The sequence below is a fragment of the Macrotis lagotis genome, chromosome X (genome assembly GCF_037893015.1).
Source record: "Macrotis lagotis isolate mMagLag1 chromosome X, bilby.v1.9.chrom.fasta, whole genome shotgun sequence".
NCBI lineage: Eukaryota > Metazoa > Chordata > Mammalia > Peramelemorphia > Peramelidae > Macrotis > Macrotis lagotis.
The window spans coordinates 188,519,178-188,533,735 of record NC_133666.1 but is presented as its reverse complement, the minus strand read 5'-3'; the positions used below and the strand labels follow the sequence as shown (position 1 = coordinate 188,533,735).

At 33.6% G+C, this 14,558-nt stretch overlaps 1 pseudogene; it reads left to right on the top strand.

Moving 5' to 3' along the window:
* Positions 1-12,272: 12,272 nt before the first annotated feature.
* Positions 12,273-12,352, top strand: LOC141503808 (U2 spliceosomal RNA; annotated as a pseudogene).
* The last annotated feature ends 2,206 nt before the right edge of the window (positions 12,353-14,558 follow it).

Below are 14,558 nucleotides of genomic sequence, written 5' to 3'. Positions count from 1 at the left end.
AATTTATTAGTTTATTTGTTTATAGTTTTTTTATTTTTTAAAACATTTTATTTATTTTGAGTTTTACAATTTTTCCCCTAATCTTGCTTCCCTCCCCCCACCCCCACAGAAAGCAATTTGCCAGTCTTTATATTGTTTCCATTCTATACATTGATCCAAATTGAATGTGATGAGAAAGAAACCATATCCTTAAGGAAGAAAAGTAGAGTATAAGAGATAGCAAGATTACATAATAAGATATCAGTTTGGTTTTGTTTTTTCTAAATTAAAGGTAATAATAGTCCTTGGTCTTTGTTCAAACTCTATAATTCTTTCTTTGAATACAGATGTTATTCTCCATGCAGATAACCCCAAATTATCCCTGATTGTTGCACTGATGGAATGAACAAATCCATCAAAGTTGATCATCACCCCCATGTTGCTGTTAGTGTGTACAATGTTTTTCTGGTTCTGCTCATCTCACTCAGCATCAGTTTATGCAGATCCCTCCAGGCTTCCCTGAATTTCCATCCCTCCTGGTTTCTAACAGAACAATAGTGTTGCCATTCCCCAATGAAGGACATTTACTTGATTTCCAATTCTTTGCCACCACAAACAGGGCTTCTATGAATATTTTTGTACAAGTGATGTTTTTACCTTTTTTCATAATCTCTTCAGGGTATAGACCCAGTAGTAGTATTGCTGGATCAAAGGGTACGCACATTTTGTTGCCCTTTGGGTGAAATTCCAAATTGCTCTCCAGAAAGGTTGGATGAATTCACAATTCCACCAACAATGCATTAGTGTCCCAGATTTCCCACATCCCTTCCAACACTGATCATTGTCCTTTCTGGTCATATTGGCAAGTCTGAGAGGTGATGCTCATCATTTCTAATTATAATCATTATAATCATTACAATTATAATCATTATAATCATATACAACAACTTATTTAGCCATTTCCCAATTGATGTAAATCTCCTCAATTTCTAATTATTTGCCATCACCAAAACAGCTGCTTAAAATACCCTTTTTAAAAAAAATTCTCTTGGAGATATAAATCTAGTAGCAGTATTGCTTAGTCAGAGGGCCTACATGGTTTTATAGCCCTTGTCCATAATTCCAGATTCTTCTCCAAAAGGGGTGAATCAATATACAACTTTGCCAATAGTAAGTTAGTGTTTTCTCACATCCCCTCCAAGATTTGTCATTTTCCTTTTCTGTACCATTAGTGAATCTGACAGATTATGAGGTATTGGATGAGAGTTGTTTTAATTTGCATTTCTATCATCAGCAGTGATTTAGAAGTTTTTTAAATATGACTATAATTATAATTAATTTGATTACTCTGAAAACTGCATTGAAAACTGACCATTTATCAATTTAGCAATAGTTCTTATTTCTATAAATTTGACTCAGTTTTATACATGTTTGAGAAATGAAGTCTTTATCAAAGAAACTTGGCATAAAACTTTTTTTCACATCAATGATTAACAGCTGTATATTTTCCTCCACCCTACTTTCCCCCTATTTATCCTACTCTCTCTCTTCTTTAACCTGTCCATTCTCAAGTGTTTTGCTTCTGACTTTTACCTCTTCCATACTATCCTCCCTTCTGTCAGCTCTCCCCCCTTTCTTCTTCCCCCAGCCTTCTTTTATCCCCCTCCCTTCCTACTTTCTTATATGGTAAAAGTGATTTCTGTACCCATCTGAGTGTGTATATTTGAGTCTATTTGAGCCAATTCTGATGAGAATAAGGTTAATGTGCTTCACTCCCTACTCCCCTATTTTACAGTCCACTGTAAAATCTCTTTCAGGACTCTTCTATATGAGATAATTTATCCCATTTTACCTCTCTTTTTCCCCTTCCCCCCAGTTCATTCTTATTTATCATCCCTTAATTTTATTTTTTTAAGATAATCATACCATCACATTTAACTCACACCTCTGCTTTCTATGTATAGTTCTTCTAACTGCCCTAATAATGAGAATCTTGTATTTGAAAGCAAAATTTCTATTTACCTATGTTCTTTTCATCAAGAATGCTTGAAAGTTCTCTAATTAAAAATGCATTTTTTTTCTTCTGAAGGATTTTGTTTAGTTTGCTGGGGAAGTGATTCTTGGTTGTTACCCTAACTCTTTTGCCCTCCAGAATACTATAATGCAAGCCCTCCAATCCTTTTATGTGGAAGCTGCTAAATGGATAAGCTATCCTGACTGTGGCTTCATGTTATTTGATTTGTTTCATTTTGACTGCTTGTAGTATTTTCTTCTTTATCTGAGAGGTCTAAAATTTGTCTAAAATATTTCTGAGAATTTTCATTTTGTGATCTCTTTCAGGAGGATATCTGTAGAATTCTTTCAATTTCACTTACTCTATGGGTTTTAGACTATCAGAGCAATTTTCCTTGATATTTTCTTGAAAGATAATGTCTTGGCTCTTTATTTTTATTTCATCATGACTTTCAAGAATTTCAATAATTTCAAAATTATCTTTCTTGAATTTGTTTTCAAGATTAGATATTTTTCCAATGATTTATTTCACTTTATTTCTATTTTTTATTCCATTGATTTTATTTGATTGTTTCTTGATGTCTCAGTTGCCATTTGCTACTTTTAAGAAATTATTTTCCTCAGTGAACTTTTATATCTCCTTTTCCATTTGGCTAATTCTACTTTTAAAAGAATTCTTCAGTGAATTTTTGTATATTTTTTCATTTGACCAATTATGCTTTTTCAAGGTATTCTTTAGCTCAGTGAATTTTTATGTCTTTTTTTTCCATTTGGCCCTTCTGTTTTTTAGGGTATTATTTTCTCCAGTATTTTTTGGTCTCCTTTACCAAGCTATTGACTCTTTTCCCATGGTTTTATTGCTTCACTTCCATTTCTCTTCCCAATTTTTCTTCTACCTTCCTTACTTGATTTTCAAAATCCTTTTTGAGCTCTTCCCTGACCTGAGACACATTCATTAATTGTGAGGCTTTGAATGTTGGCGCTTTGACTTTGTTATCTTCTGAGTGTGTGTGTGTGTGTGTGTGTGTGTGTGTGTTGATCTTCCTTTTCATCATGTTAACTTTCTATGTCAGAATTTATTTCTGTTGTTTGTTCTTTTTCCAACCTATTTCTTTACATTTAACTCTATACTAACTTGAGGTTCTGCTTCTCAAATGAAGGGGGCATTGTCCCAAGCTTCAGGATTTTTGTGCAACTGTATTCAGAGGTAATTCTGGGAACCTGTAAGTTTTTGACTCTTTTAAGGCAGTATGATCTAGGGTGAGGTGTATTTACTCCTCTCTTCTTTTGTACATTGATTTATGAGTAATTTTTTCAATCCTGGAACTATGACTAGGGTCTCTACTCCCCTGTGCTGCAAGTTCTGCTATTTTAGTGTTCTTCTTCCCACTGGGACTAAGACCCAGAACTGTGACCTAGATCCAAGTATACAAATGTCCTGCCCCTTATGCCTGCAAAGGAATCCTTGTAAATCTCATTTCTGACCCTTTATCTGATCCCCTTTATTGTGGAGGAGATAAGAGTTCTGGAGAGCTTCCCTGCTGCCACTGCTCCTGGTTTGTTGGGGCTTGGTCTATACTGGTTCAGCCTGCCCTGGGCTCCTCTATTCTCTTACTCTTAAGCAACAAACATTTTCCTGATGACCTTCTAAGTTGTCTTGGGCTAGAAAATTATTTTGCTCTGTGAGTTTGGCTGCTCTAGAATTTGTTTGGAGTCATTATTTAAAAAGTACTTGGAAGGGTAGTGGGGAGAGGTCAGGTGAATCCCTACCTTTATTCTGCCATCTTGGCTCATCTTACTTAGAATTTCATGAAGTTTTAAAATGATAAAAAAAATGGTAGAAATTATGGAAATCAAAAAAAAGATAAAATTTTTGAAAGGGCTTTGAAACTGATAAATGCTTGAAAATTTATTTTACTTTCAAAGAGAGTAAAAAAAGAGATAAGATATTAGCTAATTTGCCAATATAAAAAGAGTGAGGGGAATAACCAAATTATCAAAATAAAAAAAAATAGGGCCATAGAGTCAAAAATAAGAAATGGGTATAGAGAGTCAAACAAATGGAGAAGAAATATAAAAAAAAAAATCACCAGAAAATGTTAAAGCCAATTAGATGTCAACAATTTCAATGGTAAAATTTACTAAAGATGGAGAGGACACAAAATATCACAGTGTTTGTTCTTTATTAATTATGAAAAAGCAGTTGATTTAATAGAACAAAAAACATTGAAAGCTTTCTTCCAACAATGTATCTCCCACCTATGCACTGAAATCATTTAAGATTTCTTGAACTAGACATCAGAAATAGCACTATTCACCAAGTGATTTAAGATAAGCAATAAATGAAACACAAAACAGGGAGATATATGCTTACCAAAAATATTCATTATTGTGATAGAGAAAGTCTCATGGAGAATCTAAGGCAAAGAGGTATTCATCATTAAGTTCTCCAAATGCTCTAGTTTGTAAATGAAATTGCAAATGAAACAAACCCTGAAACAGTTCAAAACCTTCAATAAACAAAGAAAAGATAAATGAATGAATGAATGAATAGATGGATAAATAGATGAATAAATGAATGAATGGATATATGAGTGAATGAATAAAGAAATAACTGGGTGAATGAATAAATGAATAAATCTGTAACCACTTAAGAGTTTGACCTACTCATCAACAGGGAAAAAAAAAAGGTAGATAAAGAATATCTACTGCCCAAAATAAGATATACATTTGGATGGACAAGCAGTAGAGCTTGCTGATCATAGATATGCATATCCAGGGCAGATAACACACATGGACAGCAATTTAGACACAGAGTTGAACAGGAGGAGAATAGCAGACTGGATTGCCACTGGAAACTCACAGAGCTTCTTTAATGACTACTTTTGGGGGAAAATTTATGCTTTTTTATATCAGAATTCTTATATGAGAGAAACACAACTGTCTTCAAATAACTAAAAATTAATATTATACAGAATCCAACATAAAGTATATTTCAGATATAAGCAAACTTTGATATACTAACACTGAGGAAATTTGATGAAAAATAGAATTAAAGAATATCATTAAAGAAATATGTAACAGGAAGAGAAGATTGAACTGATGAGGGTGAGGGATGATAGGTGTATAGCACTAGTATGGTATCTTTCTGATGTAAGGAAAAAATTTGAGGGAGGTATTAATAAATTGAATCTGTCTCTGAGGTGAAATTATTCTAGAATATGAGCTAAAACTATTCAAGATGCCCACACATGGATGTGTTCTAATGTGAATTATTGGAGGAAATATCCAAATCAATGAAATTAGGAATAAATTTGAATATTTAAGTAAATGTCAACAAACCTGAAAAGTGAATGGAGAGTTACAGAAATACACCATTTGTAAAAACAAAAAACAAAATCCCTCAACCTAATAAGAAATAAGCATTCTAAGCAACATGATCTCAGAAAGAAATAATTAGGGGCAACTCCCTATGCAAATATATTTACAATGTAATTCAAACATTAAAGAACAAATAACCCCTGCCACATAGATTGGTGACAAAAATAAAGAAAAATAGTATCTTACTAATCTTTTTGATAGAAATATGATGCTGTGCTCCAGGGAAAAGATAGGGAAAGAAATCTATAGACTAATATCTCTACTGAATATTGATATAAATTATTAAATAAAATATTAGTAGAGTCTACAACAATATATTCATAGAATTACTCAGTATGACCAGGATATATTTATATCAGAATTATTAGGTGGTTCAATATGTGGAAAACTTTTAGCATAAATAATCATGTTTTTGATAGCTATAGCAAAAACCTTAAACAATATGTTGAAAAACCTGCAAAAAGGATTTTTTTCTTAGTATGGTCTGTGGCATTTACTAATGCCAAAAGCTAACACTTTATTTAACATAGAAACATTTGGAAGTTTTCCAGTAAGATCAGGGATAAACCAAGAACATCACTTTCCTCTATTATTATTTAACATTGTGCTAGAAATAGCAATAGGACAGGAGAAAGGACTTAAAGCAATAATCGCTGGCAAATAGGAGTCCAAATTGTTTCTATTTGTAGATGATATGATTGTTTTTCCCAAGGCTTTTAATAAACCTTAGGGAAAAAACCAAAACTATTTACTGAGACAATTCCATCTGCAAAATAGCAAGATCCAAAATTAAATCCATAAAAAGTCATCAGGATTTCTATATACTTCTAACCAAATTCAGGAGGAAGAGAGAGGGAGAGAGATTCCAATTAGAATCACAACAAAATTGATCAAGTAAAGAATTTGAACTACCATGACATACAAAGGACTTTTAAATATTGAAAAACTACAAAATATTTATATAGAAATAAAGATCAAAATAATTGATCAGACAGTGTTGATGGCTAGAACATACCAATATAGGAAAGATTATGCTATTACCTAAATTATTCTGCAGATTTGGTACTCTAGCAATCAAACTGTGCAATATAAATTTTATAGAATTAAAAAAAATAATATTTTTTGAAAGACTAGCTTGAAGGATATGTATATACATACATACACACATACATATATATATGTATACATACATATTAATTAGTTGGAGGTAGCCTCTGACTTCAAATTATTTTGTGAAGCAATAGCTATTAATTTTATTTTATTTTATTAGATTTTTTTTTCAAGGCAATGGGGTTAAGTGGCTTGCCCAAGGCCACACAGCTAGGTAATTATTAAGTGTCTGAGGCCGGATGTGAACTCAGGTACTCCTGAGGTGCTCTATCCACTGTGCCACCTAGCCGTCCCCAGCAATAGCTATTTTAACAAAAAAATCAAACAAACCCAGTAATGGAAATAGGATAGTGAAATAGATCAGAACAGACTAGATAATCAAGATCTAGAAAATGCATACAATGGCCAAATATTTCACAAATTGAATTGATCCAGTCATTCTGGAGAGTAATTTGGAACTATGCCCCCAAAGCTATAAAACTGTATACCTTTGGTGCAGTAATACCACTGTTAGATCTGTATCCCAAAGAAATCATAAAAATTGGAAAAGGACCCACATGTGTAACAATATTTAATGGCAGGGGCAGCTAGGTGATGCAGTAGATAGAGCATTGACCTTGGAATCAGGAGTACCTGAGTTCAAATCCGGCCTCAGAAATTTAATAATTGCCAGCTGTGTGACCTTGGGCAAGCCACTTAACCCCATTGCCTTAAATAAAAATGAAAAATTTTTTTTAAAAAATAAAAAAATATTTATGGCAGTTCTTTTTAGAGTAGCAAAGAACTGGACATTTGATAGCATGCCTATCAATTGGAGAATGACTGAACGAATTGTGATATTTGAATATGATGGAATATGATTGCTTTCTAAGAAATCATGAGCAGGTGGGTAATAGAAAAATCTGTAAAAATTTATATGAACTAATTCTGAGTGAAGTGAGCAGAACCAGGAGAACACTGTACACATTAACAACAGCACTGAGTGAATATCAACTATGATATACTTGGCTTTTCTCAGCAATGCAGTGATCAAAGACAATTCCAAAAATCTTGTGACAGAAGATGCCATCCAAATACAGAGAAAGAACCATGGAGTCTGGATGCAGACCAAAACATACTATTTTCACTTTTTAAACTTTATTTTTTTTGTTTTTTCTTTTTCATAGTTTTTTTTCTTTTTGTTCTGATTCTTCTTTCACATCATGGCTTAAATGGAAATATGCTTATCATGATCATACTGGTATAAGCTATATCAAATTATTTTTTATCTTGGAGGGGGGGAAGGAAAGGAGAGAAGCATAAAAATTTGAAACTCAAAATCTTACAAAAAATGAATGTTGAGGGGTAGCTAGGTGGTGCAGTGGATAGAGCACCGGCCCTGGAGTCAGGAGTACCTGAGTTCAAATCCAACCTCAGACACTAAATAATTACCTAGCTGTGTGGCCTTCGGCAAGCCACTTAACCCCATTGCCTTGCAAAAATCTAAAAACAAACAAACAAATAAAATCAACCAAAAATGAATGTTGAAAACTATTTTTACTTGTAATTGGGAAAAATACCATTAACAAAAAATATTAAACAAACTAAAGAACAAAAACTATTAGGGGAAATAGATGAAATTAAGATTTTTTTCATAAATAAAAGAAGCAGAAGAAAAAATAAAGATAGGAATAAAACCCTTTGTATTAAAGATTCCTAATAAAAGCCTGCCATTTAAAAATCTAAAGTTGATTGACATAGTAGTCAAATAATATGAACTTTCCATTAAAAAAATTAGAGACTTTCAACAACTATATGAACAGTAAGTTCAAATTCTTAATAAATGAAAAATGACACCTGTCATCCTTCAATTTAGAAAAGTTAAGAAATGTGGAAATATACTGATAGAATTTATATAGAAAAGTAGATTTGTGGACAATTTGGGGCTCTCTGTCATGGACAATACCATCTGTATCCAGAGAAACAACTGTGGAGTTTAAACAAAGACCAAAGATTATTACCTTAAATTTAGGGAAAAAACCCTGCTATCTTATTGTCTGATCTTGCTATCTCCTATACTTTATGTTTCTTCCTTAAGGATATGATTTCTCTCTCATCACACTCAATTTAAATTAATGTATACCATGGAAACAATGTAAAGACTGAAAAATTGCCTCCTGTGGAGGGAGGGAAAAAGTTATAAAACTCAAAATAAATAAAATCTTTAATAAAAAAGAAAGAAAAATAGATTTGCTAATTCACTCTTGGTAGAACTTTGGATAGATGCAATTAGTTTAGAAAACAATTTGAAATTATTCAAGAAAAGTTACTATATGGTTCGCATTTTAATTCAGACTTACCCCATTAAAACTATATTTTAAGATTACTAAAAAAAAGACACATATATACAAAAATATTCTTAACAGCTATATTTATGATAATTCAGACTCAACTGTATCTTTGATCTTAGCAATGTAGATATTTACCCCTAATTATACAGATCACAGTCATAAATAATGGTTATCTAACCTATATGTGACCCATGTCCATATCTTTCAGTAAAATTCTAGAAAGTAAACACCCAACATACTGGATTTCTTCTTTCCTTTCTCCTTTCATCAATTCAATCTGTCTGTCACTCTTTGATCTCAATCTGAACCATGCTATAATCTTTCTCCATCCTATATTTCCCTGATGAAACATTTTATTTCAGATCTTCTTCCAAGTTTCTGGTTTGCTGGGGATAAATAGCTTCCTCACAACCATCATATCCTTATCCATTGCCCTTTCTGTAACCTTCAATACTTCAGAAATCATTGTGTTCCATATTTCTTAATCATACACATAACACTAGGTTACTAGGTTGCGCTTTTGTTCTTAGAAGAAGCTTACATAGAATCAAAGTTTGTCCTTATGGATGATAAAGTCCTCCATATGCCTCTGGTTGAACTAATTAGGAATATCACAGAGTTTCCTGAAAGAGATCTATAACTGTTCAAAAGAGTTTGACCTAACCATTCAGATAGGAAAAAAAGCTATCACCCAGTTGTGATATAAAGTAAACTGGACAACTTATAGAAATTATTTATATATGGATATATCTACATATAGTATAGCTCTACCCCCATATCTTCTGTCTTTCTATATTTTTTATCTCCGTATTGATACACTTTGATCTTTATTGATATCAGAGAGTATAGACAGAGACATAAGCATAGAAATAGTCAACACATTGGTTAACCAGGTACAAGTAAACTGAAGCCAGGGGGACTGTAAAGCTTGCCATTCTCTGTTCTTTCTTTGCCCTGATGGTTTGCCTTCAGTTCATTGTGCTAGGGTAATTTGTCTCCTCAACTGAAGGAATTAAACTCCTAGTGCAATTAAGTATTACTTCTACCTCAAATTCCTGAGAAACAGATCAATTTATGACTCTAGTCTAAAAGTTCCTCCAACAGGGTGGAGAAGAGAATACTCAGTCAAATAAGCTGTCATGGAACATTTAATTTCATTTCCCTACAAGAAAAATGGAGCAATTTATATTATATATGTATTCCTATACATACATATATAATTGTAAGCAATCTGATGAGAAGTTAGTATTCAAACCTTATTAGAAATTATTTTATGTTGGATTGCCCATGAACTATTTTACCTTTTGCATCCTGAGTACAATCCTCCACCATCCTATGGGCTCTTTCTCAACCATGGTCTCTTTCACAATAGGCAATTCCTTCCTCTTGGTCAATCTACTTTTGCTGTTTTTGTTGCAACTGATCTAGCAGCTAATATTACACTACTTGGCTGCTTTGGAAGGAACATATGTCATTGGCCAATTGAGGTCTCATAAGCCTACATTATCAAAAGAAAGATGACATACACAGGAGGTAGCTCCATCCCAGATACAAACTTGCCTAGAAAGTCTTGAGTTCATGCTTTATATGATGAAAGTTAAGGAATACACCTACATTTTCTGCTAACTTTAGATGAATTATAGAAGCATAAAGTGATATGAGTTGTCTATTAAAATTACATGGTTTTTCCCCTAACTTTTTAAGGACATTATTTTGTAGGTAGGTTTCTTTGCTGGGAATAGTCTGTTGTGTCAAAAACAAAATATGTCAGTACTCTTAAATTTAAAAAAAGTTAACTATAAGTTTCTTACAACAAAACAAGTTGCTAACCCTAAAGAATCATTCCTTGCTTAATTAATGTTACCCATTCCTACTTTCTGTGCTTTTTCCCATGAGAACCTTGAAGTACTTTATATAATTAAAAAATTCACTCATTTATACAGAAGCGGAAACCATCTTCCTCCAAGTAGTTCTGGAGTGTCAAGTATTATTATCCTTATTTCATATAGAGGGAAACAAATTCGGATAAATTAATTGATTTGCTTGTGGTTACATGTTTACCAAGGGCAGCCATGATCAAATTCAGCTCTGAGACTCTGTACAAAGTTATTTCCATGCATCACATTGGCTTTTTTATGTGTTCCCCTCACAAATTGGTTGTGGGGAAAAAGAATACAAGAATTATTTAGGTTATGTTAAAAGTTGGATAAGGAAAGGACAATTCAATTCCATTCAATAAGTAATTATTAATCCCTTGCAATATGGGGCATTACTTAGTGCTGGTAACTAATGTAAACCAGTGCAATCCCTGTCTTCAAGGAACTTAAAAAGAAAAAAAGAAAACTTGATGACCCTAAATATTTTCAAAATATCTGCCCCATTTAATTCAACCACTATTTGTTGCTTCTTCTTCTTCTTCTTCCTTCCTCCAAAAACTGTTCTGTATGTGTGTGAACAGAGACTGCTTGAAATATATATATATTGCTCCCCAATTTTAAAAAATTCCAGAAAATGGAAGGAAAGACATACAGGACTTGCCTGGAGTTTTCTATTTACTAGCTATGTGACTTTGGACTATATCTGCAGTAACTCATTTGTATGCATTTTACTATTTATAATTGGTCAGACATTAAAAGACATCAAGGCCATCCCCTTTAATTTCATTTCCCCACAATTTCATTTCCTTCCCAGGCCACTTTTGGTTGTCTTGATCTTTGTCTTGCCACTGGACTTCAGTGACTCTGGAAGAGAGACAGAGGCTGAAGACTGTGCAATCCTGCCTCACTTAAATGCAATTCAATTACAAGTCAAGATATTACCTTCATGATGTCATTGGTTCTCTTCAAAAATGAAGGACAAACAACAACAGCATCTATTTATGAAGTCTCTCAGTTATTTCAACACAGTCCTTTCTCCTTTCAGGCTATTTTCTCTACCTCATCACAAGTAGGATCTTGGACTTATCCTCTGGAACCACATTGGGTCCTAATTATCTAGTTTCTATTGAATCTAGTCCTCTTTCTGACTTCCTGGCCATCTCATGCCATACTGCCATCCCCTTTTCTTTTCAGGTTCCCTTTATGTTATCTTCCACTATAGAATGTAAACTTTTTGAGGAAATATTTTGACTAGTTTCTTTCTGTTCATATCCCTAGCATAGTGTACATAGTATGTACTTAATGCTCTCTCTCTCTCTCTCTTTCTCATATTAGTTCTAGGAAGTGGGTAGTATTATTTCCTTCATTTTGTAAAAGAGGAAACTGAGGCTCATAAAGATTAAATGACTTGTCCAGGGTCAAATAGTTAATAAGTGGCAGAGATGACTTCAATATGTCTTCTTACTCTTGATATTTAACTTGAGTTTCATTTTCTTCATTTATAAGAGACTAGCTAAATTATGTAGTCTCTCCCAGAACAAAAGTTACATCATTACATGATTCTTTTTTAAAAATTGTTTTTATCGCTTCTTGGCCTTTTGGCTAAGATCAAGTGTAGTAAAAATTGTTTTTAAATATTTTAACATGGTCATTAAAACTTATATAGACTATTCTGTAAAATGATAATACATGATAAACTTATTTCAGAGTATTATAAAAGAAAATCTCTTTCCATTTTCTATTTCCTTATAAAAGCATAATCTTCTGTAAGAAGTTTGTGCCTGGGATTCAAAAAGAATTTTCCTCTTCCTTCACCCAGTTAATTGGATAAGGTTTCTGATCTCATCTTTATTTGCTAGTCATGAGCTTTCAGTAATTTCTGGCTTTTTTTCAAAGTGCCTTTTTCTATGGCTCTCTTTTGTCTCTTTGCTTTTGGCATTGTACCAAGAAGGAACCATCTGACTACTGTGGAGATAACCAGCTCCTGTAGCTTTGTGTAGAAAACCCATGTGTCTAATGCAGCTGCATTTGGTTATTTTTCTCTATTAGGGTCATCTGAAAACTTCCACTGCTTTCTTCCTTTGTTTTCTCCTCTCCCCTCTCCTTTTCTCTTCTCATCTAATCTAATTTAGTTCTAGAGCTGGCTGTTTCAAAATCTATAACCAACAAGCTGATTTATAAATTGCTGAAGAGAAGAAAGGAGAGGTCCCAATTAGCAGTTGGATGAACCTAGAAAGAAACCAGGCTTAGCATTACTAGAGAAGGGCAACTGAGATTGTGTGCAAGAACAGTATCATTCTGGGTAGGAGGGAATGTGTGTTTTATCTCAAAAGCAGTCATCTGTTCTGTTCTCCCCTTCCCCTTAAAAAACACAAAAAAAGATGACCTGGGCTGACATCTTTAGATTTTGGTGATCCTCATTTTGGGGATCTATCTCACTTTCTGTGCCTTCTATATCCTCTGGAGAGGCTGTGGTTGGTGTCTCTGGCTTTATGAGGGTTCAGAAGACTCTGGTAATGGACTACTGAAACTGAGATGGACAATATGCTTTGTGCTACTCTACTTCTCCCCTCAAAAGAAACTGAATTGTCCCTTAAGTCTACGACTATGTTTCACTCACTGGCTAGCGACTACAATCTCTTTAGTAGCCATTCCCCTATGGATAGATCGTCAAAGAATATGAGTTTATCAATCTCAAGGCTAGATCTTATAGAGAATGAGGATCTAGGATGGGGGGAAAACCTGGATTTATCCAATAACTTGTTTCTCCAGTAATCATTTCTCTCAATATCAAAGTGTAATATGTTCAATGTTGACTCTAAGTTTTTATTTTTCTCATGTGCCCAACTCCATCCCTGAGGCTTGCTTGGAATATCCCCTCCTCCCACCTCCAATCTGTTAGAATCCCTTCCTTCTGTAGCAGGAAAAAGGTGGAGAGATCAATGGAGGCCTTATCAGTTATGTACTCCTAATTCATTTGATGGAAATAAATACATGATGGAAAGGTCCTGCAAAATAGACAATGAGATGTTAAGATTTTGTCCCTGTCAGTCTTTGAATGATTCTTTTCACAGACTGTGAAGGGAGTGAAGACTTGAGTGACTTATACCCTGAATGTCCTATTCTGGTGTAGAACTACAAGGGCCACCACACCTCAAAAAGTTCAGTCGTTTCAGACTTTGGTCAATGTAAAGAGAATCTAAAGAAGTTCTTGCACTTATGACTTTAGAAGATATGAATACTTTCCCCCATTGATTTGATGGAATCATAGAGGGTCTAGAAGATTTGCTGGAAGTTGAGTTGCTGATATGCAAATGTTCTAGGATAACACAAAAGAGAAAGGACAGCAGAACCTTTCAAGTGTAAATTAACCACCCTGTTCCCTTTGTGATTTGGTCACAGCTAGATTGCCTCAGGTAGGATTTAAAACCCAAGTCTTGAAGACCCCAAATTGAGCCTTCTATTGTATTCTGTCTCTTTTTACCCCTCCATTAGGGTCATTTCTATGGGTTTACCTCCTGGTCAGTAATTCATTTTCTGTTATATTCTCCTTCCAGAAATTCAATTGTTCAAATGACATCAATTCTCAAACAGTGACAGTATACTGTGTTCTAACTCCTTCCACCTCAATCTAGTTTCATGATGGATCCAGAGTATTTACTCTCTATTCCTGTGTTGTTTATCTCTAATATAACCTGTAGTTTGCTTGTACAAAATTCTTTTCCTTTGTCTCTTCTTTTAGACTGTAAGATCCTTGAGAGCAGGGATTAATTATCTTTTTCATTTCTTTATAATAACAGCACTTATCACATAGTTGTTGTTGTAAAGTCTGAGATTTCTTCAGTAGAATATTATAGATTAGAACTGT